Source organism: Heloderma suspectum, chromosome 1, assembly GCF_057233095.1.
Source record: "Heloderma suspectum isolate Gila_16-S chromosome 1, 16-S_ref, whole genome shotgun sequence".
Taxonomy (NCBI): Eukaryota; Metazoa; Chordata; class Lepidosauria; order Squamata; family Helodermatidae; genus Heloderma; species Heloderma suspectum.
The window spans coordinates 412,676,013-412,699,433 of NC_139458.1; the positions used below are offsets into that span (position 1 = coordinate 412,676,013).

The following is a 23,421-nucleotide window of genomic DNA, read 5'->3' on the forward strand; positions in this document are numbered from 1 at the left end:
GAAAAGCACAGAGGCAGTCAGCTGATTTGGGGTGTCCTGAAAAGGCAGCAAATGGTGAATTGCTTATTATTACTATTATTTGTATTGCCAGGGAGTTGGAGAGGCGCTTGTGGTCTTTTCTGCCTCACGTGCAAAATAACTTGTCTGGCCTCGGGTAATACGGCGGGTGGGGGGATTTGCTGCTCTGCCTCGGGTTAGCCCTGCTGCGGCCTCAGCCTCTGCGGCAAACGTGCGTCTCCCGTCCCCCTTCCTCCGGCAACGCTTCCAGAACAAAAATAGCAACCAGCGGCTGACTGCAACGTGCGCCCCGCCCTCGGCCCAGCGGAGGTTCTCCGGCACAATGCGGGCCTGGCGCAGCCCCTTGAGGAGACGTGACGCGCGCGGCGCTCGGGCCGGGGAGTCTCCGCCGGTACGTGCCGCCTCCGCCTCCCGCTTCCTCGGGCCTCGCTGGACCTACGTGAGCCGAGGCAGCCGCTCAGGCTGTACCGCCGCCCGTGAATTATTGACTGGCGTAGTGGGCCCTGGCCACGCGGTGCTCAGACGCCCCGCCGCCGCCCCCGAGGCCGCCCTGCGCCGCCTCGACTCCATGACTCGACCACAACCTCAGAATATTTCCAGCCCCCGTCCCGCCCGCCAAACGCGACGGCCTCGCAATGGCGCTGGACAAGCAGCCCTCCCCTGTCCGCCAGCTTTCTTCCTTTTCTCTTTCAAGACTCTTTCAATTAGTTTTCCAAAACAGAATTCAACCAACAAAACGAAAAATTAAATAGAAAGAAACACACTGGATTGAAATCTAATTATTGACAGAGGGTGGTAGCTTTAAGAGATGTCTATTTTTCCGCTTTACCTAAGCTAGGTTCCTTCCCGCCCACGCTTCCTCCGGCGCGCGCGCGCGCACCCACGTACACACACCAGCCTCTGCGAGCCAGGCGACTTCCACTTAACGCCGCGGTAGAGGAGAGGCGACGCATGGGTACGTGAAGAATTGCACGTGTGTAATTATATGTACAGAGTCACATTTTAAATTAATGACCATAACCGAAATAGCAATGCAGTTGTTGTTGTTGTTCAGTCGTGTCCGACTCTTCGTGACCCCATGGACTATAGCACGCCAGGCCTTCCTGTCCTCCGCTCTCTCCCGGAGTGTGCTCAGGTTCATATTCATTGCATCGGTGATGCTATCCAGCCATCTCATCCTCTGCCGTCCCCTTCTCCTTTTGCCTTCAGTCTTTCTCAGCATCAGGGTCTTTTCCAGGGAGTTTTCTCTTCGCATTAGGTGGCCAAAATATTTGAGCTTCAGCTTCAGTATCTGTCCTTCCAATGAGCACTCAGGGTTGATTTCCTTTAGGATGGACTGATTTGACCTCATTGCAGTCCAGGGGACTCGTAAGAGTCTTCTCCAGCACCACAGTTTGAAAGCATCAATTCTTTGGCACTCAGCCTTCCTTATAGTCCAGCTCTCACAGCCATACCTTACTATTGGGAAAACCATAGCTTTGATTAGACGTACCTTTGTCAGCAAGGTGATGTCTCTGCTTCTTACTATGCTGTCTAGGTTTGCTATAGCTTTCCTCCCAAGGAGCAAGCGTCTTTTAATTTCATGGCTACAGTCACCGTCTGCAGTGATCTTGGAGCCCAAGAAAATAAAATCTGTCGCTGCTTCCATTTCTTCCCCTTCTATATGCCAGGAAGTGATGGGGCCAGATGCCATGATCTTAGTTTTTTTAATGTTGAGTTTCAAACCAGCTTTTGCACTCTCCACTTTCACCCTCAGCAAGAGGCTCTTTAGATCCTCTGCGCTTTCTGCCATTAGGGTGGTATCGTCTGCGTATCTGAGGTTGTTGATAATTCTCCCGGCAATCTTAATTCCGACCTGTGATTCATCCAACCCAGCGTTTCTCATGATGTACTCTGCATATAAATTAAATAAGCAGGGCGACAATATACAGCCTTGTCATACTCCTTTCCCAATTTTGAACCACTCGGTTGTTCCATGTCTGGTTCTTACTGCTGCTTCTTGACCCTCGTACAGGTTTCTCAGGAGACAGGTAAGGTGGTCTGGTACTCCCATCACTTTAAGAATTTGCCACAGTTTTTTGTGATCCACACAATCAAAGGCTTTAGTGTAGTCAATGAAGCAGAAACATTGGAGATTTGATCTCTAGTTCCTCTGCCACTTTGAACCCCAGCTTGTACTTCCGGTAGTTCTCGGTTCGCATACTGCTGAAGCCTAGCTTGTAGGATTTTGAGCATCACCTTGCTGGCATGTGAAATGAGCGCAATGGTGCGGTAGTTTGAACACTCTTTGGCATTGCCCTTCTTTGGAACTGGAATGTAAACTGATCTTTTCCAGTCTTGTGGCCACTGTTGAGTGTTCCAAATGTGTTGGCATATTGAGTGCAGCACTTTAACAGCATCATCTTTTAGGATTTTAAATAGCTCAGCTGGAATACTGTCATCTCCACTAGCTTTGTTGTTAGTAATGCTTCCTAAGGCCCATTTGACTTCACTTTCTAGGATGTTCTGCTCAAGTTCAGTGACCGCACTATCATGGCTATCAGGGACATTCAGATCTTCCCTGTATAGTTCTTCTGTGTATTCTTTCCACCTCTTCTTAATCTCATCTGCTTCTGTTAGGTCCCTGCCTTTTTTGTCCTTTATCATGCCTGTCTTTGCACAAAACGTTCCCTTGAGATCTCCGATTTTCTTGAAAAGATCTCTAGTCTTTCTCATTCTGTTGTTCTCCTCGATTTCTTTGCATTGTTCATTTAAGAAGGCCTTCTTGTCTCTCCTTGCTATTCTCTGGAACTCTGCATTCAGTTGGATATAACTTCCCCTTTCTCCCTTGCTTTTCGCTTCCCTTCTTTCCTCAGCTCCTTGTAAAGCCTCATCAGAAGCCACTTTGCTTTCTTGCATTTCCTTTTCTTTGGGATGGATTGAGTTGCTGCCTCCTGAACAATGTTACGGACCTCCATCAAAAGTTCCTCAGGCACTCTATCAGGTCTAATCCCTTAAATCTATTCCTCACCTCCACTGTATATACATAAGGGATATGATTTAGGTTATACCTGAATGGTTTAGTAGTTTTCCCTCCATTCTTCAATTTAAGCTGAAATTTTGCAAGAAGCAGCTCATGATCTGAGCCACAGTCAGCTCCAGGTCTTGTTTTTACTGACTGTATAGAGCTTCTCCATCTTTGGCTGCAAAGTACATAATCAATCTGATTTCGATATTGACCATCTGGTGATGTCCATGTGTAGAGTCACCTCCTGTGCTGTTGGAAAAGAGTGTTTGCTATGATCAGCGTATTCTCTTGGCAAAACTCTATTAGCCTTTGTCCTGCTTCATTTTGTACACCAAGGCCATGCTTGCCTGTAATCCCGGTGATTTGTTGACTTCCTACTTTAGCATTCCAATCCCCTATGATGAAGAGGACATCTTTTTTTGGTGTTAGTTTTAGAAGGTGTTGAAGGTCTTCATAGAACCGATCTACCTCAGCTTCTTCGGCCTCAGTGGTTGGGGCATAGACTTGAATTACTGTGATGTTGAATGGTTTGGATTCGTACTGAGATCATTCTATCGTTTTTGAGATTGTACCCCAGTACTGCTTTTCCCACCCTTTTATTGACTATGAGTGCTACTCCATTTCTTCTAAGGGATTCTTGCCCACAGTAGTAGATATGATGGTCACCTGAATTAAATTCTCCCATGCCTGTCCATTTTAGTTCGCTGATTCCCAAGATGTCGATGTTCAATCTTGCCATCTCATGTTTGACCACCTCTAGCTTACCTTGATTCATTGATCTCACATTCCAGGTTCCTAAACAATATTGTTCTTTACAGCATCGGACTTTCTTTTCACCACCAGACACATCCACAGCTGAGTGTCCTTTCGGCTTTGGCCCAGCCGCTTCACTCTTTCTGGCGCTCCTTGGACATTCCCTCTGCTCTTCCCCAGTAGTATATTGGACCCCTTCCTCTGCTCTTCCCCAGTAGTATATTGGACCCACATGGCTATGGAATACCTAGTGCCCGTGGTTCAAGAAAGAAAGGCCATGCTTGCCAGACTTATGAGTCCCATAAGGTAGCCAACTGATCGGGAAAAACCAGCCTGGCCTGCTCCTGTGTCTTTAATGCAGGCTTGTTCTGCAAAAGGAGTGTTAAAGATACAGCTACAGCCTCCACTCCCTGTTGAAAGGTTGGGATCTGTAAGGATTCCTGCACACACAGACTAGGCAAGAGCATAGAAGAAATCAAAAGGCTTTAAAAATAATTATGAATGGTAGGCTTGTTACTGTTTTACCCTGACAGAGCATCTCTGTTGTAACAGTTGCCTAGCTGGTAGAAATTCAACAGGTGCTGCTCCACCTACAGGTTCAGTGACAAGGAAAAGCCTTGCCTGATGAATTTCTATCTGTTGTGCAGCTTTTAAAAAAACACGGCGTTTTTCAGCAAAAGACGTTTTCTCAGGAAAAGAGAGTGGGAAAATCTTGCAAATCTAGCTCAGGATGTAATTTAACCCAGGGTTTGCTTTGAAATGCAAAAGGCCACACATGTTAAAATAACATATTTGATTCAAGAAAAGCAACAAAGCTATAAATGGACAAATAGTACACAATCAATCCAATATCGTTTTAAAAGTCTCCAATTCATCATGCTGATGATGGCCGGACCATGCTGGGAGTTGTAGGACTTTTTTAGTTGTAGGGGGGGGGGGCCTGCCTGTCCACTTCCTCTCCCACCAGCTGAAACTCACTTTCTCACTCTGGGCAGCCTCCTACCTGAGAAGAGAGAGCTGTGAAGGATCCCTCTGTTCCCCAGATAAATACACACATGTTTTGTTGTGGGCCCCACTTGTCACTCCCTCTAATAGCAAACTCTGGTGTTGAGTGCTGACAGAATTGTAGCCAAACAGAGTAGCCAATGAGGAACAAGAGGGAGGTATCAACAGGTTTGGGCTGAGATTTCTAGAAGTCCAAAAAAAAATGTTAGGGGAATAAAATGTGGTGGTGGGGGGGAGTCCCAAAAATATCCCAGTGGTGACTGAGTATGCTCCCCTGAGCAATGCAGGGGAGGGAGTAGAAAAGGGGCTGAGGAGAGAAAGGGGAATGGAATGGAATATCCTAGCTGGAAGCCTGAACAGGAGCACTCCACACTGCAACATTTTGTTGCAGTTCTGACTTATTTAATGTTGTTGCTATAGAAAGATTTTCAGGACACTCCACCCCACTGCCATGCTTGAGGCTGTTCAACATGGCTTGCATTCAGGAAATAATCTGCTGTTATTGCTGGCAAAACGTCAGCAGTTTCAGTGATATAACAAAGATATATGTAGCACAAAGGGATGCTGCAGAGCTCAGGCAGCTGAGACAGCAGTGGGAGAAGACCCAGGGGGATCTTGGATTTGTCGTTATAAAACAGATTAACAGATGAGAAGCAGTTGTGGGTGACTTGCTGTTTGGCTACATCCGTCTCTTCTATGGAGAGCAGGGTGAAAGGTGATTTTTTTCTGAAAATTGATCCATGCAATGAGAGGTGGTATATCTTAAGGCAGGCTGGGGTAGGCAACCTGGGGTCATATCCAATGTTAGTCCTATGTAGAGTAGACCCATTGAAATCAATGAAACTTCAGTTAGGTATGGCTGACTTAAGTCCCATTTATTTCAATGGGTCTACTCTACATAGGACTAACCTTTGGATATGACCCCTGGTGCCCTCCAGATGTTTTGGACTACAACTCTCATAAACTCCAGCCAGCATGGCCAGAGGTCAGGGATTATGGGAGTTGCAGCCCAAAACATCTGGAGGTAACCTCGGGGGGGGAGCCTCTGGCTTATGGTTTAGCTGATTGTTCAAAGTTGTTTTTAGATATATGTTGTCTGTGTATACTGTCTGTTGTATGTTTTTTATGTTTTTAAATTTTGCATATTATATTTTTAATTTTTTAATCTTTGTAAACCGCCCAGAGAGCTTTGGCTATGGGGCGGTATAGAAATGTAATAAATAAACAATAAAGGTCTTTTTAGATGAAGGCACCATAGAATAGGGTGTTACAAAGCATGACTGTGACATGTATTGTTGATAAGAATCCATTGCATTGAATAGGAGTGTTATTCATTATAATCTGTGTGTGAAAACTGTGAATGCAAAGGGATTAGTTGTGTATCCGTTAGCTTTAAATGCAAAAACATGTTCTTGGACCTGGGGCTTGCCGCAGTGGGGTTAGTTAGTTTTTGGAAGTAAACATTACCTCATGAGGAGACAGTGGAGGCTGGTGGCTCCAATGTCAGTGGGACAGTGAATCCACTCCGGGTTTTAGTCAGAACCAGTCACGTGTCTACAGGAGCTATCCAGGGTTCTGACCCCAACCTCCAAGGTTCAGCACCTTGGATAGCCCCTGTAGAGTTCATACTGGTTCTGATTGAAACCCAGTGCAGATTCACCACCCCACTTTGGATAGCTCTTAGAGTTCTGACTTGTTCTAATTGAAACCCGATGCGGATTCACTGTGCCGCTGACATTGGAGCCACCAGCATCCACTGTGAGGGGATAGACCTTCGCAAGGGTGTTTCTGAAGTTAGCTGTAAAGCTGGCTGCATTAGGGAAAGGCCCTCTGGAGATTATGGGCAGGAGCTATGACTATGTCTGAAGGTCCTGGTTAAGTCAAGCTGCATAGACGCATGTTTAAGATAAGAAACTAGAGCTAATGTTAGGCAGAACATTATAAATAGTAAGATTTTGGCTGGGTTGAGCAGAGAAATCCTGGGAGAACAAGAACCCTACCAAATATTACTTATGGTCTGCTTATACTTATGATCTAAGTATAAGATCTCAATGATGCCTGTTTTGTTGGTTGAGAGGAATACACTAGCCAATATTCCTATTTTGCTTCTAATCATCCTAATTGTATTGTATTTAGTAATATGCCTTGCTTGTTTTATCCTTGCAAAGTTTTGTTATTTTCTAATACTGTTTGAGCAATTATATATATTTGTGGTGCCATTTTGTGTTATCTGGCTTGAGGGGTGCTTGTGGGACCACAACCCATAAATTGTAACACTTCTTGAACCCCCAAACACTCAGCTGGGATTTATAAATCTGTTGTTGAGTGGGGTCTGTCCATATGGCCACAGTTTTCACTCTTGGTCAGGTGAGTCACAGACAAATCTGTTCAGGTAAGAGAAACAAGCTAGTCAGATGGAGTGAAAATGGTTCTTCTGTCTCAAGTTGTGGCCCTTCAGATGTGTTGGCCTACAACTCCCATCAGCCTTAGCCATCATAGCCAACACTGAGGGATAATGGTAGCTATAAGCCAAAACATGTGAAGGGCCATAAGCTGCCCACTTATGCCTTAGAAGAACACGCCATGACTGACCTTACAATGCTATGTCTGTCTTCACCCTAAGCTGTGGGTCCCATTCATTTTTTTCATCCGTTACAAAATGAATGCACACTCCTATTGTGTGTAGATAGACTGGTCTCCAGTGAATATCTTCAGTCTAAAGGGGAGATTTATCTCTCTAGAGACACTGGACACATGGCAGAGAGCCAAAGTGCCTGAAAATATGTGGAGGGCAGCACTGCTCTCCTTTTTGTGATCTGAGGTATTTTCCATGTAAAAACCTGCAAAGGGCAGGAGACACAACTATTTGGTAAGTGGGAATAAACCATGATGAGTATTTAACAGGAATGTTTCTAACAATGATGTAGATGAAAACCACAACCTAGAGAACCAAGCAAAGGCTAAACTAGATGAGATAACGGATATCTGTGTTTTTGCCAAATAGTCATGGATGGGGGCGGGGAGTGATCTAGATTAGGAGCACAGTGCTAAAATAAAAGGGGGGAACCCTTACACACACACACACACACACACACACACCAACCACCATAGTGCTTTCCCAATAAAAGTTCTCCCCTCCAAGCTCTGATTTAAAGGAAAATGTATGAGAACACAGGCAACAGAAATTGACACTAAGGAACTGAGAGGCTATTCATCACTAATTCTCTTGCCACAATAAATAGGAAGCAATAAAAGGGGCAGAGCCAGCAAACAGAAAACCTTTAATTAAAGGCACAGGAGCCTTAATAAAGCCTTAATACTGCTGTCCACACCAGATAGGTTTCTTCTGCAATTGCATTTTATTGCCATGCTACAAATCAGGTATGGAAGTAGCTGAAGAAGACATAGAAGGGCAACACAGAACACACCGGACTCCAACAATTTAAAAACGTCTTCCAGATTCTCCATAAAAAGTGAGAGAACAAAGGGTGGGAATTTCCAGGGCCGACAACAGGTTTGGCAGGGCCCACGGCACCCTCCCACATGGGCCTCATAACAGTGGTGATTGGTAGTGCTAGGAGCCGTCTGTCTGGAAGCACCCTAAGTTAATTGAACTTAGCTTCCCATTGACATCATTGGGACGGATGTCATGTCCCCAGGTTGGGCCCCAGGTTGGGGAATGCTGAATTAACTTATCCCATTGATTTAAATGAGATCTACATTCAACTAACTTAGGGCTGCAATCCTGTACCCACTTACCTGCGTGTAAGCCCCACTGAATCCATCTGAACTTATTTCAGAGTTGACATGTATGAGATTGCACTGTTAGTCTGAATCCAACCCAATATATATTAGTTGGGGTTTAGCTGTGCCATCACCCCAACCCTGCAGAGCTGCAGTACCCTAGTAACTGTGAACTGAAGAGGTGACTTCCATTATGAGGGAAATGGTTTGAAAGAAGCCTCTTTACACACTATAAGTTTCAGTGGGTTGAGCTACAATGGCTCTCATCCAGGAACCTTGTTAAAACTGTAGATCTTTCAGGAGGACACCAGGGGTCCCCAGTAGACAATTATTGCTGTACTCAAAACTGTAATTCCCAGGACTCACTATAGAAAAGGGAACATTGATGGTTAACATAAGAACATAAGAAGAGCCCTCCTGGATCAGACCAAGGGTCCATTTGGCCCAGCATTCTGTTCACACAGTGGCCAACCAGCTTCCCATGGGAAACTCACAAGCACGACACGAGTGCAACAGCACCCTCCCACCCATGTTCCCCAGCAACTGGTGTACATAGGCATGCTGCCTCTGATACTGGAGGTTGTTGTTGTTCAGTCGTTCAGTCGTGTCCGACTCTTCATGACCCCATGGACCATAGCACATCAGGCCTTCCTGTCCTGCGCTCTCTCCCGGAGTGTGCTCAAGTTCATATTCATTGCATCGCTGATGCTATCTAGCCATCTCATCCTCTGTCGTCCCCTTCTCCTTTTGCCTTCAGTCGTTCCCAGCATCAGGGTCTTTTCCAGAGAATTTTCTCTTCGCATTAGGTGGCCAAAATATTTGAGCTTCAGCTTCAGTATCTGTCCTTCCAATGAGCACTCAGGGTTGATTTCCTTTAGGATGGACTGATTTGACCTCCTTGCAGTCCAGGGGACTCGTAAGAGTCTTCTCCAGCACCACAGTTCGAAAGCATCAATTCTTCGGCGCTCAGCCTGCCTTATAGTCCAGCTCTCACAGCCATACATTACTACTGGGAAAACCATAGCTTTGATTAGACGGACCTTTGTTGGCAAGGTGATGTCTCTGCTTCTTACTATGTTGTCTAGGTTTGCCATAGCTTTCCTCCCAAGAAGCAAGCGTCTTTTAATTTCATGGCTACAGTCACCATCTGCGGTGATCTTGGAGCCCAAGAAAGTAAAATCTGTCACTGCTTCCATTTCTTCCCCTTCTATATGCCAGGAAGTGATGGGGCCAGATGCCATGATCTTCGTTTTTTAAAATGTTGAGTTTCAAACCAGCTGTTGCACTCTTCTCTTTCACCCTCAACAACAGGCTCTTTAGATCCTCTTTGCTTTCTGCCATTAGGGTGGTATCGTCTGCATATCGGAGTTTGTTGATAATTCTCCCAGCAATCTTAATTCCGACCTGTGATTCATCCAACCCGGCGTTTCTCATGATGTACTCTGCATATAAGTTAAATAAGCAGGGCAACAATATGCAGCCTTGTCGTACTCCTTTCCCAATTTTGAACCACTCGGTTGTTCCATGTCTGGTTCTGACTGTTGCTTCTTGACCCTCGTACAGGTTTCTCAGGAGACAGGTAAGGTGGTCTGGTACTCCCATCACTTTCAGAATTTGCCACAGTTTGTTGTGATCCACACAATCAAAGGCTTTAGCGTAGTCAATGAAGCAGAAATAGACGTTTTTCTGGAATTCTCTTGCTTTCTCCATGATCCAGCAAACGTTGGCGATTTGATTTCTAGTTCCTCTGCCTCTTCGAAACCCAGCTTGTACTTCCGGTAGTTCTCGGTTTGCATACTGCTGAAGCCTACCTTGTAGGATTTTGAGCATCACCTTGCTGGCATGTGAAATGAGCACAATTGTGCGGTAGTTTGAACACTCTTTGGCGTTGCCCTTCTTTGGAATTGGACCTTTTCCAGTCTTGCGGCCATTGTTGAGTGTTCCAAATATGTTGGCATATTGAATGCAGCACTTTACCAGCATCATCTTTTAGGATTTTAAATAGCTCACCTGAAATACTGACATCTCCGCTAGCTTTGTTGTTAGTAATGCTTCCTAAGGCCCACTTGACTTCACTCCCGAGGATGTCTGGCTCAAGTTCAGTGACCGCACTATCATGGCTATCAGGGACATACTGGAGGTAGCATGTCCCTGATAGCCATGATAGTGCGGTCACTGAACTTGAGCCGGAGGTAGCATATCACCATCAGGACTAGTAGCCATTGATCGCCTTCTCCAGGAATGTGTCCAATTTTAAAGCCATCCAAAGTGGTGGCCATTACTACATCCTGTGGAAGCGAATTCTATTAACTATGTGCTGTGTGAAGAAGTACTTCCTTTGATCTGTCTTGAATTTCACAACAGTCTTTCATGGGATGACCCGGGATAAAGGTTTCTTTAGAATAGACGAAGCCAATTGACATGGTTCTACTTCACTTTTTCTTCCATTGAATCTTTTGCATGTGTGCACAGTGCCACATTTTAAGAAAGAAACTGATAATCTGGAGTGTGTCCAGAAGAAGGTGATCAGGATGACAAGAAGGATCTAGAAACCAAGTCTCATGATGAACATTTGAAAGAGATGGGTATGTTTAGCCCAGGGAAGAGAGGTTTAAGGGGAGACATGATCGCAGTTTTTACATATCTGAAGGGCTATCATGTAGATGTTTCTCTGCTGCTCCAAAGAACAGGACTAGAACCAATGGGTGAAAATTGCAGCGAAGCAGGTCTCAGCTAAACAGGAGAAACCCTCTAAAGGTAAGAGCTGTTCAACAGTGGAACTGCCTGCCTCTGGAGGTGGTGGGCTCTTCTTCCCTGGAAATACTTTAAGCAGAGGCAGAATAGCCACCTGTTGGGGATGTTGTAGTTCCACATTCCTGTACTCGGTAGGAAATTTGACTAAATGACCTCCAAGGTCCCTTCCCATTCTAAAATTCTATGTAAAGTATTTTAGAATTTTGTGTAAAGCGTGTGTTTGGCTTTCACAGGATAACTGAAAGCGCTTTTTGCCTTGACTGTTGCCACTGTACTAAATAATTTTGTTAAGTCATGTCCGACTCTTTGTGACAGCTCAAAAGGAGAACTCTGAGAACAAACTACAGGGCATTATTAACAGCTCAGTGGCAGCAAAACCAGTATTATTCTCTTTGCTAAGCAAGATCAACCACAGCAAAAGCTTGGATGAGCACATGCATGGGAAAGCTGCCTCCCATGGTAGATGTCCTCACCCACCCCTTTGGGGGAAGGACCCTTGTTGTTCAGTCGTGTCCGACTCTTCGTGACCCCATGGACCATAGCACGCCAGGCCTTCCTGTCCTCCGCTCTCTCCCGGAGTGTGCTCAAGTTCATATTCATTGCATCGGTGATGCTATCTAGCCATCTCATCCTCTGTCGTCCCCTTCTCCTTTTGCCTTCAATCTTTCCCAGCATCAGGGTCTTTTCCAGAGAGTTTTCTCTTCGCATTAGGTGGCCAAAATATTTGAGCTTCAGCTTCAGTAGCTGTCCTTCCAATGAGCAGTCAGGGTTGATTTCCTTTAGGATTGACTGATTTGACCTCTTTGCAGTCCAGGGGACTCGTAAGAGTCTTCTCCAGCACCACAGTTCGAAAGCATCAATTCTTCAGTGCTCACCCTTCCTTATAGACCAGCTCTCACAGCCATACGTTGCTACTGGGAAAACCATAGCTTTGATTATATGAGCCTTTGTCAGGAAGGTGATGTTTGTGCTACTTACTAAGCTGTCTAGGTTTGCCATAGCTTTCCTCCCAAGGAGCAAGCGTCTTTTAATTTCATGGCTACAGTCACCGTCTGCCGTGATCTTGGAGCCCAAGAAAATAAAATCTGTCACTGCTTCCATTTCTTCCCCTTCAGGAAGTGATGGGGCCAGATGCCATGATCTTAGTTTTTTTAATGTTGAGTTTCAAACCAGCTTTTGCACTGTCCACTTTCACCCTCAACAAGAATTGCCCTTCTTTGGATTTGGAATGTAAACTGACCTTTTCTAGTCTTGTGGCCACTGTTGAGTGTTCCAAATTTGTTGGCATATTGAGTGCAGCACTTCAACAGCATCATCTTTTAGGATTTTAAATAGCTCAGCTGGAATACTGTCATCTCCACTAGCTTTGTTGTTACTAATGCTTCCTAAGGCCCACTTGACTTCACTCTCTAGGATGTCCGGTTCAAGTTCAGTGACCGCACTATCATGGCTATCAGGGACATTCAGATCTTTCCTGTATAGTTCTTCTGTGTATTCTTTCCACCTCTTCTTAATCTCTTCTGCTTCTGTTAGGTCCCTGCCTTCTTTGTCCTTTATCATGCCCATCTTTGCCCAAAACGTTCCCTTGAGATCTCCGATTTTCTTGAAAAGATCTCTAGTCTTCCCCATTCTGTTGTTTTCCTCGATTTCTTTGCATTGTTCATTTAAGAAGGCCTTCTTGTCTCTCCTTGCTATTCTCTGGAAATCTGCATTCAGTTGGATATCTTCCCCTTTCTCCCTTGCTTTTCGCTTCCCTTCTTTCCTCAACTACTTGTAAAGCCTCATCAGACAGCCACTTTGCTTTCTTGCATTTCTTTTTCTTTGGGATGGATTGAGTTGCTGCCTCCTGAACAATGTTATGGACCTCCGTCCATAGTTCCTCAGGCACTCTATCAGGTTTGATCCCTTAAATCTATTTGTCACCTCCACTGTATATTCATAAGGGATATGATTTAGGTCATACCTGAATGGTTTAGTGGTTTTGCCTACATTCTTCAATTTAAGCCGAAATTTTGCAACAAGAAGCTCATGATCTGAGCCACAGTCAGCTCCAAGTCTTGTTTATACTCACTGTATAGAGCTTCTCCATCTTTGGCTGCAAAGTACATAATCAATCTGATTTCGATATTGACCATCTGGTGATGTCCATGTGTAGAGTTGCCTCTTGTGCTTCATTTTATACACCAAGGCCATACTTGCCTGTTATCCCGGTTATTTCTTGACTTCCTACTTTAGCATTCCAATCCCCTATGATGAGGCGGACATCTTTTTTTGGTGTTAGTTCTAGAAGGTGTTGTAGGTCTTCATAGAACCGATCAACCTCAGCTTCTTCGGCCTCAGTGGTTGGGGCATAGACTTGAATTACTGTGATGTTGAATGGTTTGCCTTGGATTCGTACTGAGATCATTCTATCATTTTTGAGATTGTACCCCAGTAGTGCTTTTCCCACCCTTTTGTTGACTATGAGTGCTACTCCATTTCTTCTTCTAAATAATTACCAGTAGTAAAACTACTCCACATGCCATGGCAGCCACACATTTTTAAAACCAGGGATAAGGTTGCCACCTTTTTTTCTGGCAAGTGTCCTGGGACTTTAACAGGTATATGAAATTCAACAGACATGGTTCCCCCCTCCCCTCACTGAGTCTCCATCCCAGGAAAGGAAAAGTCTTTACTAATTGTACTAATGTCTGTTCATGCAACTAATAAAGGCATAAGAATCTTCACACAAACACACGCACGCACACACAAAATGGCAGCCTGATCTGGGGTGGGCAGCTTAGCTTGCAAATGCTTGCTGTAATGAAGGCCTTACCTATAACTCAATAGATATGTTTTGAAAGGTGCTTCATCTCTTCTAGGATTACAGAAATGATATCTAATGAGCGTATTCTGCCAGTGGAACTGCATCCATCAGTTGAAAGAATTTCCCTTTCCCCTACAGCCCCCTGCATCCCCTAAAATCTGCTCTAGAGGGTTGGAGGACCTTCTGAATCAGAATTTCAGTGGCATAGGAGCTGCAGAGGAAAGAACGTATCATCCAAAGTCATTTCAAAGTCATTTCTTGCTTCAATGAGATGATTCTCCTTGGAAAATCCTTGGTCCAGTGTTGTTTTTATGTTAATCTTTTGCAAACTATGTTGCAGTTACGAGTGTTTTATAATACAGGTCTCCAAATGATTTTAATATTCTCTTTTGGTGGTTCATAAATCTTGCTCCTAATCTCCCTAGCCATTAAACAAATCCTTGCATTTTAAATTAAGCCTCTACATTAGGATTATACATGTTGTTCTTGAGGCTACATCCAAAAAGTATTACTTTCATATAATCCTCAATTGTGCATCTCCGATCCACAGGATGATCTTACGGTCCGGGATTGCTTTGAGACCTCATGTAGACTCTGAAAGATTGTCCAAACTGAACTGCTCGACTGTCAGAGGATGGCAGGAAAATGGTAGGTTTCCTGCCTGTTTAGATGCACTTCACACATTACTGCGAAAGACAGATTCCTGATTTTTCCCTACAGTCAACTGCTCATCTTTTGGAAAAATTTGAACAGCTCTGAGGTGCACATTTCCCATCTAGGCTTGCCAGCCACCTGTTCTTTAATAATCGTTTTTAATACTGCATAAGGAACTGCTCCTTGAAATAAGCTGATATTTTCATATATGCAAATGTTGTTAACGTTGGAAAGTCTGGTGTGACTTACTGAAGAGTTACTTTATACAGAGAAAGCATGGCAACACAATATTTAGTACTGGAGGCAATAAACACAGGCTAGAACCAGTTTAAAAGAAGTTGAAATCAGCTTACTTTATTGTGCTTTTATGCACATCATCAGAGAAGGCTATCTAACTGTGTTTAACTACGAGCACCCCCTAACCCTGGGCATATGAGTGTAAGTGAACAAAGCCATGAGATGTGGTGACTTGCTTCCTTCAGAGACAGCCCACTTGTTGCTCTTTGCAGAGGCACAGAAAGAAGGAAGAGGAAGGGGAGGGAGCAGGAAATAGGAACTGATTGAGCTACAGGACATTCTCTGTCACCCCCTAGTGTCTGGAAGCATACGGAGTTGTTCCTATTATCCAACACTTAAAACATGAGAGATGGGGCAGGCAACCTGCAGCCCTAGGGTGGCATGCAACTCTTGGCCTAACTTCAAAAGCCCTCTGCAAGTGATCAGTTCAGAACTCCAGGTGGGGAAGAAGGCAGGGATAGATTGAGAGAGAGAGAAGAGGGGGTGGTGGAGAAGGAGGAAGGGAAGGAGGATGGAGGGTCAGAGAAAGAAAGAGGAGGGAGAGAAACAGAACAGAGTGTTGGCAGCGGGAGAGAGCAGTGGTGTAGTGGAGCTAGGGCTCACTGGGATGCAGCACTTTTTTATTAGCAGGAACGCTGATGTCATCTGCCACCCCACTCAGAATTCTCTCTTCCCTCTGAGCTTAGCTGCAGTCCTCACAGTAGCTGGTCTGGGGGGCGGGGGGAATTAATTTTCTCAGCAATAATATATTGTTCCTTGCTGGAAAGTATTTTAAGGTGGCCTGGTCTTGAATGGGCAATTAAGACCCGTGAGTCTTACAAAATACCTGCTCCTAGCAGATGAAAACTCCCTAGAACTGGTTTGTTGATATGGATCTGTATGCACTTTTAGCCTCTCCTTGGAGGCATGGCTATGGGGACTTTCATGATGAGCGCCTGCCCTTCAAAATCTACTACTACACTACTGAGGGAGAGAGACGGCAGTGTCAGAAAGAGAGAAGGGGTGGCCCCACCCACCGTGGGCATGCAGCAGCCCCTGGCAGCTTGACCCTGAGGGGAATGTGACCCTCGAAAGAAAGAAAAGTAACTCCACTTCCCATGTTGAGACTGCCACCTTGCAATAAAACCATGACTGTCACCTTGCAATAAAAACAATCCCTTTGTTGCTGTAATGTATGAACAGTCCCTTACTGTAACCAGGCATGGCTATCTTCTGACTGAAAACCCTATCCCTCTGAAAGTCCTCAAGCACATTGATCAGGGATGAAAACTCCTGTTGTACAGAAAAGCAGCCTAGAAAGAGAAATGTTCATACACTAGAATCAGATATGCAACTACAAAGGAGAGGGCCTTTTTAGTGGTGGCGCTCTAGAATGCCCTTCCTAAGGAGACACCCCCTGGCACCTACTTTACAATTTGTTGGTTTTTTAGCCTGCCCAGTAACAAATCTTCCCTCTTTTAGATGAAGGGTTAAAGCATGTTTTATTTACCCAAGCATTTAAAAATCTGCATTGATTTCATGATTTGAAATCAATGCCCCTGATTTCATTGCTGTCTCTTTCATTGCTGTCTCTTCTATGTTATCTCTATCTCTGTTTTATTGTATTGTAACCTGGATGCATTGTACACTGTCCTGGAATCTGGTGCGATGAAAGGTGGTATAGAAATGTTTTAAATAAATAAATAGAAGGATAAATAGGTCAAAGCTGCGTCAGGATCTGTGGTGAAAGCCAGGTGAGGATCAGACAGGAAAGAAATAGTGTGGGACTGATTGGGAGGTAATGAAAGGGAGCTACTTTTACACTGCAGAAAAGGGAAATGTTGGATCCTTCACCTTTTAATCCTTAGCCCAGGGAAGGAGAATCCAAGGTGTGGGCCAGATACAGTCCTGGGGTTCCCCATCTCACCCCCCCCAGCTTCTTTTGCTGTATAAGAGGGTATTTAAAGGCAATCAGCCTTTAAATGCCTTGCAAAGAATGGAGCTGTTGCAAAGATTGTGAGCTGTGCATTTTGCAAGCAGGAGAGCTGCTGCATAGAATTGAGGTGAGGCTTGGCCCCTCATACTCATTACTTCATTCTTATGAATGGAGGGATAAGAAAATTGATGTAGATGTCTTAATATTACTTTCATTCCCTTCAGCTTAGGCTCTATGCACCTTAATCTGAAATTGCTGTTCCCCATCCCGATTTGACTACACTGTTTACCGTCGGCTGAGAGCACCCCCCTGCAACCACCAAGCGAACAGCGCAAGGCTGCCCTCACAGCTGTGAAACTCCCTTACCCTGGAGACTTGCCAATGTCCAAACTTGGGTATTTTCCAGCAACGCTGCAAGACACATTTATTTTGGCGGCTGTTGATAGCTGGAGTTAAGCAGGTCAGGGCCAATCTTAATTAGGACTGAGTCAAAACCGAGTGGACAGATTCATTTTCATTTTCACTGAGATAACGATGACACACAGATGCATAGCAGGTTTTTGGCACACCTGTCAAAAGTTTCTCACTGAGTGGCACTAATTGATTGAGCCAGGAGGGAGAAGGGGCAGGATATGACCATGTTTTAAATCAGGGATGGGGAATGTTTTTTTAAGCCCAAGGGCTGAATTGGCTCTGGGCAACCACATCAGGAGCAGCATGCTAGTATGGGCAGGGCCAACTTGGGCAAGGCCATCCCAGTGCTGGCATGTGCCCCTCCCATCCCCCAATGTGATACACACACATGATCATCATCCTATCTTCGGGAGGCACCTCAGCCTTCCAAGAGTAAGGGCAGGATCCAACGGAGTAATTCTGCAAATTCAAATAGTGCCAGTGGAGCTCCGCTGAATCTTTCTGTTTCACAAGCAGTTGCCCATTCTGCTCGTGCAACCGGTTGTGCAAGCAGTCGCGCCACTGGTTGTGCAAGCAGTCGCGCCACTGGTTGCGCAAGCAGAATGGGCAACTGCTTGCGCAAACATAACTTTAGTTGGTTTCATCTCTTGCACGTAGTTCAGAACCTAGTTTCCGCTAGCGCAACGTCATTTGCACTGACGGAATGACACAGTTGGATACTGCTCTAAGACCTCAATCTGGGCTGGCTGCTCACATGTTGTTTATTTATTACATTTATACCCCACTTACCCTCCAAGGCACTCAAGGCAATAAAGATAGATAGATAGATAGATAGATAGATAGATAGATAGATAGATAGAGTCTCCCTGCTTGCTATTTTATCCTCACAACAACCCGTGACATAGCTTGGGATTAGAGGAAGTGACCTGCCCACGGTAATGTAGAAAGCTGCCTCACACTGAGTTAGACCAGTGGTCTACCTAGGCCAGTATTGTCAACACTTGACTGGTAGCAGCTCTCCAGAGTTTCAGGCAGGGGTTTTTCTTGCCAGAGTTAAGAAGACTGACCAGGTGACCTGTGTGCCTACTGAGTCTGCCGTCCAGCTGCTAACTGATGCTGAGCGACTTCAAAGCTGCAACTTCTCCCCCTGCTGATGGTTCTGCTTTAAACCAGACCTGGACTGGACAGCAGTGGAAGCTGGTGGTTCCAATGTCAGTGGGGCTGTGCACCCATTCTGGGTTTTAGTCAGAACCAGCCAGAACTCTAAAGGAGCTATCCAAAGTGCTGACCCTATCCCCCAAATGTGTTCATTTAGCCACTGCCAGGCTAGATGGATAAATATTCTGACTCGGGTGGAATTCTAACTCAGGCAGAAGGCAGGCCCCCACAGATGATATAACATTCTTCTTTTGCAATTAAATGACTTGCTTGGCTCTTTTCATCAAAGCGAAAAGAGTTCTAGGCCTTTTTTCTGTCTGAACATGCATAGGATTGCATCTTTAATGTGTGTGCATAATCTATTAATTAAAATAAAAACAAACAAATTAAAATTTCAAAATATTTCTATTGTTTTTTATTAATGTAACACAAAATAAAAAGTTAAATATTGAAACCCCAAGATAATAACAACTAGGTAGGTTGGGCCTGTTTTGAATTCCACCCCTGCTCTGACCTGGAATAGGGCAGCTTTCGATGTTAAAGGATTTGAGTTTTGTTTTTGTTTTGTCTGCTTTGATCAGTTTTATTGTACTGTTTTTTTTTTATCACATATCGTTTTCAAATAAGTTCACTGTATGCCTCCTGCAGTTTTTTATGGAAATGAAGGATATAAATATTTTAAATAAATGAATCAATATGTTTGGGTTAATCTGATCAAAATTCTGCTGGTTAGCAATTGAAGCTACTTTGCCAGTTGTCATGACTAGCAATTTTGGTCTCTCATGTCTTTGGTTCCTGATTTATTTATTTATTGGTTCCCTGACCTTTGATCATGACTTTAATTCACCAGTGTTCTTATTTGACTATGGATGAATTGAATAGCAACTGCTTTCCCTGCTCTGCCAAGGAGGGGAGACAGGCCTTGCAATACTATGTACAGTTCTGGTCACCGCACCTAAATAAGATATTGTAGAGCTGGAAAAAGTGCAGAAAAGGGCAACTAAAATGATCAAGGGGCTGGAGCATCTCCCCTATGAGAGAAGGTTACAACAGCTGGGATTGTTTAGCTTGCAAAAAAGGAGGATAAAGGGAGACATGATAGAGGTGTACAAAATTATGCATGGTGTGGAGAATGTGAATAGGGAGACATTTTTCTCCCTCTCTCAAAATACTAGAACCTGGGGTCATCCTATGAAGCTGATTGATGGGAGATTCAGGACAGATAAAAGGAAGTACTTCTTCACACAATGCACAGTTGAACTATGGAACTTGCTACCACAGGATGTAGTAATGGCCACCAATTTGGATGGCTTTAAAAGGAGTTCAGACAAATTCCTGGAGGAGAAGGCTATCAGTGGCTACTAGTCTTGATGGCTATGTCTTACCTCCTGTACCAGAGGCAGGGAGCCTATGTACACCAGTTTCTGGGGAACATGGGTGAGTGGGTGCTGTTGTGCTCATGCCCTGCTTGTGGGTTCCTGGATGACACCTGATTGGCCACTGTGTGAACAGAATGCTGGACTAGATGGACCCTTGGCCTGATCCAGCAGGGCTCTCCTTATGTTCTTAAAGGAGTACTTCCAAGTACCATATTTACCTTACCTAAGTTACTATTTGGGGCTATTCTAAATTTACAAGGGAAATCTACGAGGTAGCAGTCCCATCAAGCTAGGAGTAGGATCTTTGGTTCTGATTAGGTAGATTTCGAGGTGCTCTGCTGCTTGATTTAATTCAAGGCCTAAGTCTGAAACGTATAAAATGCAAAGCCCGTGACAAACTGCCAACAACGTTGCTGGTTAATCCCCTTTAAGAATTACATCTTTCCAGCTGTGGAAACATGGTGTATGTGCGCAGAAAGGACCGCACCATAAAGCCCTCTCTTCATTTTATCAGCGTAAAGGAACTCAAAACATACAGAATAAGCCTTTGTTCCATGTATAACGAGTTTAGACAACAATATCTAATGCCCCCCCACTCCTTAACTCCTCGCCTCCACTCCTATTTCTAGAACTATTACAACAATCAACATATGACATTAATAGGCAGCAGAGAGGGAAATTGCAGTGAAGATCAAATACATGGGATTCAAGATCTAAATTAGATGGTGGCAGATTTCTGCTTTAAAATTTGTTGGCTGATTCCCCCAAATGAGAGGGCGCAAAGCAGTGCGCGCACGACACATGTACTGTCACAACACGACTATTCCTTACTTCCAGTGAGGCATTTCAGGGGTTCCAGCACTTGTCCCGGGTTCCGTTTTCTTAGAAGGAGGTCACTGGGGATTTATGGTGTTTCTGTGATACAAGGTTTATCTACACATATATACAGGCTGAGCATAAGATGAAGGTCGACAGCATTGGCCCTTCAAGGGATTCCTGTTCCCCATCAGATTTCTACAGAACTCATGGTGCTATGAAGGTTTTCTGCAGAGAGCAAAGTTAGCTCTCTGCCTCCTTTCAGGCCCAGTTCCAGCACAGACGTCCTGCTATATACACAGACCTCAGTTGCTCCCTCCCGTTCTTGCTGGGGAAGAAAAATGAGCCATCTATGCCCATCACTTACACCTTCTTGGGCCATCTTAGCTCCCATTGAAACACATCACCAAAATATTACCTGCTGTCAACTGTCCTTTGTCAGGTCTGGCACTGACACTTACAGACATCTTAGAGTGAAGAATTACAAGAGCTGGAAGGGATCCTGAATCTCTTTGAAACCAGTGGCAGTTGGCTGTAAGGGACACCTGAAAGGTGGTTCCTTCACTCCACAGATCAAATCACAGTGCAATCCTATAGATTTCTACTTAGAAGTCAGTCCCATTGAGTTCAATTGGGTTTACTTCCAGGTTAGTAGGATTGCAGGCTCAGAAACACAGAAGTAGGGAAAGCAGCTGATCTCATCATTTTCCTGCTAAGGGCAGAGCCATACATTCTGGTTGAAACGTGTGTCTAGAATGCTCCATTTTGGAGGCCCCAAAATTTTAAAAAATAGTCTATAAACCAAGAGTCCTCAACTTTTTTGGATCAGTGGGTACATTTTGAATTTTGAGATAATGTTGTGGGTGCGATCACGAAATGGCTGCCATGGCGGGTGCTTGCCCACTCCTAAAATGGCTCCCATGGCAGGGGCTTGCCCATTCATCAAATAGCTGGCATGGCCCACCACAAAACACTTATTTCCCAGAAGACAAACAGGTGAGACTAAAAGAAAAGTAACTTGCCCAGGAATCTAAGGTATCTGAGCTCCAAAACACAAAACCACCCTTTTGAATCCAAATAAAGATGGCACTGGAGGGCAGAATGTCAGTCTGCAGCATGTCAGCCTCCTGGTTGAAAAGTGGCAATTTAAGAAATCTTAAGAAAATAAAAATCAGGAGGGGCAGGGAGTCTGGTGCTCCATTGGTGCCTCCAGCTACAAACTATGTTAGAAAGCATACTGCAGGGCTAAAAGGAGAAACCATCCTTAACAGCCCTATGCAGGTACGTTTGCATAGGATTGCGGATGTAATCCCTTGGAATGAGATCCAAAGAGCTACTTTAGCCATGCTCAAGATCTTGCATGTGTCCTGTGGCATTTCTTTCTTCTTCTTTTTTAACAGCAGACCCAGTTCAACAGCTGTTCAAGCAACACACAAGTCCAAAAGCCCTTGGGGTGTGGAATTGGTTACACGGATTTTGGATCCCGGGTCCTTTCTACAGCCAGCTGGAAGCAGAAATAGAATGGTAGCTCAAATGCAGGCCTCAATAGAGTGCTGCATTCCCCATAACAATCCCACGAAACTCATCACCATGGGCAAGATCCTTAGTATGTTTACTCAGAAGTAAGTCCCATTTGATTCTAATTTGGCAAATGCCTCCCATTTGAAATTGGTTCTTTAAGGATTCCTTTGTTGTTCCCTTCCGGCATGTAAGTATGATTTCTTCTTTTCCCCTGAACTATGCTTTCTACCAAGTCTATAGGCCAAAAGTCAATGATGTAGTCCCCATGGAGCTTTAAAGGGATAGGGGCATCTCTTTGCAGCCAGAGGAGTCCTAACATTCGCTCATTTTTTAAAAAAAAATTATTTAGCACAATTGTACTTTAGGGAAAACATGTTTTTAATAAACTATTTCTTTTGCATGGGTTCTTTCAGTGTTTTTTTTAAGGAAAAATTCTGGCTAGGGTGGGAAGGACCATGTAAAATGGCAGTGCGACCAGGGCATGGTCTGAGAACACACTGACCTGGTTCGCACGATCACCGCAGCCCAGTATGTATGACTTATTTAAGCCGCAGTGTGTTGCAGCACATGCAGGCATCCATTTTGAATATTAAACCCCCAGCGGGGAGTTGCCATGACTAGTTGTGTCATCCAAACCTGGGCAGCATGGGTTGTTTGACGGTAAATGGTTATCGGGTTGTAGGGGTATTTGTAGAAAAAGGGGAGCTCCAAAAATGAGGTGGTCCCTAGATCACCCTTAAAATGAGTTGGGAGAGACTTGGGGAGGGGTGGAATGGAAGAGGGGATCCCCAAGGGTAAATCCCACTTTAAAACTTAAAGATAACTTTGCTAAGTGGCCAATTTGTTCCCCTTCCTCCCTGCCCCCGCCCGATCTGTCAGCTGTCGAAGGCTGTTAAACTAGCCTCTATGCAGCCCAGTCTTGTCAATTACCTTGTATGTTTCCTAGCGCACTTTGTTCCCTTTGACAGTTGAAACATACAAGGCAATAGACAAGGCAAGGCTATATATAGTTTGACAGCCACACTTGCCCACCTCTGAGAACCCCCCCCCCCAAAGACATTTGCACACATTCCTAGGGCCGGAATATATATATATTTGTATATTTTATATATATATATATATATATATATATATATATATATATATATAAATAAATAAATATAATTTTTAATAAATTTAT

General features: G+C 44.5%; 1 long non-coding RNA gene across 1 annotated transcript; it reads left to right on the plus strand.

Annotated features, from left to right (window-relative positions):
- The first annotated feature begins 315 nt into the window (after positions 1-315).
- LOC146360158 (uncharacterized) lies at positions 316-22,640 on the plus strand. The gene is made up of 3 exons (XR_014786944.1): positions 316-973; positions 14,638-14,735; positions 22,121-22,640. It is a non-coding gene; the product is annotated as an uncharacterized LOC146360158 (long non-coding RNA).
- Positions 22,641-23,421: the final 781 nt, after the last annotated feature.